Below are 5,310 nucleotides of genomic sequence, written 5' to 3'. Positions count from 1 at the left end.
TGTTTGCGGGAGGTTATTCCCAGGGAAAGGGATGGCTGGAAAGTGGGAACATAAGAACATAAGGAATAAGAGCAGGAGTTAGCCAACTGGCCCCTCAAGCCTGCTCTGCCATCCACAAGGTCAGGGCTGATCTTTTCATGGCCTCAGCTCCACATTCCTGCTCTCTCACCATAACCCTTAATTCTTTTCCTGTTCACAAATTTACATTTTGCCTCAAAGGCATTCAAGTTGATAACATCAAATGCTGCACTCGGCAGGGAATTCCACAGATTCACAACCCTTTAGCTGAAGAAGCTCCGCCTGAACTCAGTCCAAATCTGCTCCCCCTTATTTTGAGGTTATGCTCTCGTTTCAACCGTCCCCAGTGGAAATAACATTCCAGCTTCCATCTTTCTTACCCCCTTCATAATTTTATTTTTTTGTCTCCAACCTCCCATTCTTCTAAATTACAATGACTATAGAACCAATTTTCTCAATCTCTCCACATACGCAAACCCTCTCAACTTCCAACTCAAACTAGTGAACCTCCTCTGTTCTCCCTCCAGTGCCAGTACACACTTGCTAATGTAAGGACATCAATCCTGTACACAGTACTCCAGGTGTGGCCTCCCCAGCACTCTGTACAGCTGCAGCATAACCATCCCTCTAGCAATGAAGGACAATATTCCCTTCACTGCCTTAATTACCTGCTGCACCTGCAAACCAACTTCCTGTGATTCATGCACAAGGACACCCAGCTCCCTCTGTACAGCAGCCACTGCATGTTTTCACCATTTCATCATCCAGTTTGCTGTTCATCCAACCAAAATGGATGACCTCACATATCACAACTTTGAACTCCATCTGCCAGACCCTTACCCACTCACATAACCTATCTGTATCCCTGTGCAGACTGACAATGCCCTCTGCAGACATTGCTCTACCTCACCTTCGTATCAAATGTGAACTCTGTCGCCATACACTTGGTCCTCAACTCCAAAACATTTGTGTAAATTGCAAACAGTTGTAGTGCCAACACTAATCCAAACACCCGTTTATCCCCATTCTTTATTTTTTGTTGGTTAACCGATCCTGTATCAATGATAATACATTACCCATAATGCTGTGCATCTTTACCTTATACAGCAGCCTTTTGTGTGGCAACTTGTCGAATACCTTCTTGAAATCCAGGTACACCACATCCACCGAGTCCACCTTGTCCAACGCGCTCGTCCTATCCTCAAATAATTCCAGTAAATCCTTAAACATGACCTATCTTTCCTGAATCCATGCTGTATCTGCTAAATGAGACAATTTCTACCCAGATATCTCACCACTAATTCCTTGAGAGATTCAAGCATTTTCTCCACTACAGAAGTTAAGCTAACGGGTCCTTTTTGAAAAACAGTGGCACTGCATTTGCAGCTTCCAGTCTGTCAAAACCATCCCAGAATCCAACAAATTTTAGTGAATTATCACGAGTCTATTTGTTATTGACCCCCCCTCCCCCCTCCCCCCTCCCCCCTCCCCCCTCCCCCCTCCCCCCTCCCCCCTCCATCTCCTTTAGTCCTTGGGATGCAATCCATCAGGGCCAGGAGACCCATCTACCTTTAGGCTGTTATCTTTCCCAACATTACCTCATTACTGGGAATGATTGCCTCTCTGTCCTCCCCTGCCATTGCCTCCATAGGCCTGCAACAACAAGAGTACACAGACAGTATATTCCTGTTAAGGCCAAGGATGGTAGGTGTAGAGAATGCTGTCTGTCGAAAGAAATTGAGGGCCTGGTCAAGAAAATGAAGGAGGCATATGGCATGTACAGAGAGCTGTGTTTGTGTGAATCCCTAGAGGAGTATAGGGGCAATAGGCGTATACTCGAGGTAAACCAGGTGGGCTAAAAGGGGACATGAGATAGCTTTAGGAATTAGGTTTAAGGAGAATCGAAGATGATTGTACAAATACGATAAGGACAAACAAGTAACCAGGCAGAGAATAGGTACCCGCAAAAATCAAGTCTGTCTGGGACCGCAGGAGGTGAGAGAGATTCTGTATGAGTGGAGAGGTTTTACGAACAAAATATGCACATCGGAAAACACAAATTTGAACGTCCCAGTCTCGTGTTTTCAGTAAACAAGGAATTGCCTCAGTGTGGCTGCAGGCATGAGTGCGCGCCGCCATCTTTATTTGGGGCAAAAATTCACTGGACACGTGTGGAGCCACCAGCTTTGTAGGGGGCAAGGTGCAGCCAGGTGCATGTGCAGCCTTTCTCTGGGACAGAGTCATTGGGCAGGATTTACACAGAGCACATTCAAACTCAGAAATGGATGTTTATTTCTGGATTTGTTTTGTCATTCATTTAAATGATTTGGTATCGTAAATGAGTTTGCAGGTCATTCAAAATTGGAGGTATTGTGGATAATGAAGAAGGTTACCTCAGATTACAATGAGATATTGATCATATGGGTTTAATTTAGATAAATGTGAGGTGCTGCATTTTGGAAAAGCAAATCAGGTCAGGACTTATACACTGAATGGCAAGGCCCTGGAGACGGTTTGTGGAACAAAGAGACCTTGGACTGCAGGTTTATAGTCCTTGCAAGTCATGTTGCAGGCAGATAGGATGGTTAAGAAGGTGTTCAGTGTATTTTCCTTTATTGGTTCGAGCATTGAGTATAGGATGTGGGAGGTCATGTTGCTGTACAGGACATTCATTAGGCCACTTTTGGAATATTGTGTGCAGTTCTGGCCTGCCTCCTATCAGAAGGGTGCTGTGAAACTTGAAAGGTTTCAAAAAAGACTTACAAGGATGTTGTTAGGGTTGGAGGATTTGAGCTGTCGGGTGAGGCGTAAAAGGCTGGGGCTGTTTTCCCTGGAGTGCTATAGGCTGAGTGGTGATGTTATGGAGGTTTATACAATCATGAGGGGCATGAATAGAGTAAATGAACAAGGTGTTTTCCCTGGAGTGGTGGTGTCCAGAAGTAGAGGGCATTGCTTTAGGGTGAATGGATAAAATTTCAAAGGGGCCTAAAGGACAACTCTTTCATGCAGTGGGTGGAATGAGCTGCCAGAGGAAGTGGTGGGAGGCTAGTACAATTAAAATATGTTAAAGGCATCTAAATAGACAGATAATATGATTAGGAAGCATTTACAGGGATATGGGCCAAGTGCTGGCAAATGGGAATAGATTAGGTTTGGATCCCTGGTTGGCAAGGATGAGTTAGACCGAAGGGTCTATGTCGGTGCTCTACATCTCTATGACTGTGGGATCATAGCAGCTTGCACTGTTGTGCTTCATCTCTGGGCTCCCTCATGACCACTTTGTCAATATCTAGCTTGCTCAGTCTTGAACAATGGGTGTATTTTTGGTCTGTTTAGTATTTTACCATTACTTTTACAGACATTTTTGTAAGTTAATTTTTCACTGCCACCCAGCCCCTGACCATGTGCTGCTTATTAATTTTTTTCTGGAAAATCTTTGACAGTCAAGAATTCTTTTTTCCAATAAGCAAGTGCATTTTCCTTCTATTTCGAACTATCAAATTCGGCACCATTTTCATTCCCTGTAATCCATTTTGCACTCCCTGAAACATCAACTGTGTTTCTCCTTCCACAGATACCAGTGATTAATGCCAAAGCCCTGCTGCCTGTGGAGAGGGTGATGTTTGACTTTCTTGTACAGCTGCAGTTTGTGTGGTGAAGGTGCTCCCACAATGTGGTTGGGTAAGAGACATTACAGAGTATTCATTACAGCAACAGACATTTGAAGATAATGTTCAAATCAAGAACAGTTTGTAGTTTTATTATCCTGCTTATAATTTCATAAAAATATTATTGGGAACTTTAGACATAAGGCCAGAGAAGGATGATATTAGGTCAGGTGACCAAAAGCATTGCCAAATAAGCAGGTTTTGAGGAATGTCTTAAAGGGGGAAAGCAGACCTGTGAGGTTTTAGCTGCGAATTTCAGACCTTGTTGCTTTGGCAACTGTAAAAGCAGCCACGCAGGTGAAGTAATGAATTAACAGGTAATTGAGCGTCTCGAACAGAATGGGTTGTCGAGGTCTCCAAGGGTGTGAGATGCAGCGAGCTAGGGATAATCACAACCAGGAATTAAATCAAGAGTGAGAATTTTAAATTGAGGGATGTGGGCCGGATGCTGGCAGGTGAGACTAGATTGGGTTGGGATATCTGGTCAGCATGGATGGGTTGGATTGAAGGGTCTGTTTCCATGCTGTACGTCTCTGTGGCTCTATGTTGTTGATTATGAATAGGAGCCTTTTGATGGATCAACAAGTTTTGGTACGAGGGATTACTTGGGCAGCAGAGATTTAGTTTTTCTTGAGATTACAGGGAGGTTGAATGTGGGAAGCTGGCCAGGAGTATGTTTGGATAATGAAGTCTGGAGATAACACAAGGTGGATGAGAGTATATGAGCTGAGACAAGGGTGGAATCAGCTAGAAATAGTGATCTTGGAGTGGGACTGGGCTGTCAACCTCACCTCACCTCTGGGATTCAGCTGGTTGTCAGGTTGTGAATCAGGGCGGTAACACAATCGGGAGCTGAGTGGCCCTGGTGGAGCCTAAAATGAGTGTCACTCAGCTGGCTGTTCCTGAGCAGCTGCTGCTTGGTAGCCCTGTTGATGACATCTTCCATCACTTTACTGCTGATCGAGTGTGGACTGATAGAGGGAAATTGGCTGGGTTGGATTGCCCTGTGTTTTTGTGTTGAACATCCCTGGGCAATGTTCCACATTGTAGATAGATGCCAGTGCTGGAGCGGTACGTGGCTTGGTGGGTGGCAAGTTCTGGAACAAAATCTATCAGTGTTATTGCCAGAATGTTAGCAGGACCCATAGCCTTTGCACTACTGAACCGTTTCCTGATGTTATTCAAACTCAACCGAACTGGTATAAAACTCACATCTGTGATGTTAGAAACCACTGGAGAAGGCTAAGATGGATCATCCCACTTTGCACTTCTGGCTGAAGATTGCAGCAAATGCTGTCATCTTATCTGGTGCGTGGATGTATGAGGCCCCTCCATCAGTAAGGGTGGGGATATCTGTGATGCTTCCTTCAGTGATTTGTTTAATTGTCCATCACCGTTCACAACTGGGTGTGGCAGAACTGCAGAGCTCAGACCTGTTCCATTGGATGTAGGATCACTTAGCTCTGTTGCTTGCTGCTGATGCTGTTTGATATGCAGGTAGTTCTGTTTGGTAGCTTCACCAGGTTGGCACTTCATTTTTAGGTCTGCCTGGTGCTGCTCATGGCATGCCCTCCTTTCCTGTCCATTGTGATGGGTGAGAGCAGGATTTACAAACCCATGAGAT

This window comes from Chiloscyllium punctatum, unplaced genomic scaffold (assembly GCF_047496795.1).
Source record: "Chiloscyllium punctatum isolate Juve2018m unplaced genomic scaffold, sChiPun1.3 scaffold_91, whole genome shotgun sequence".
Lineage (NCBI taxonomy): Eukaryota > Metazoa > Chordata > Chondrichthyes > Orectolobiformes > Hemiscylliidae > Chiloscyllium > Chiloscyllium punctatum.
This window is presented reverse-complemented; position numbering follows the sequence as displayed.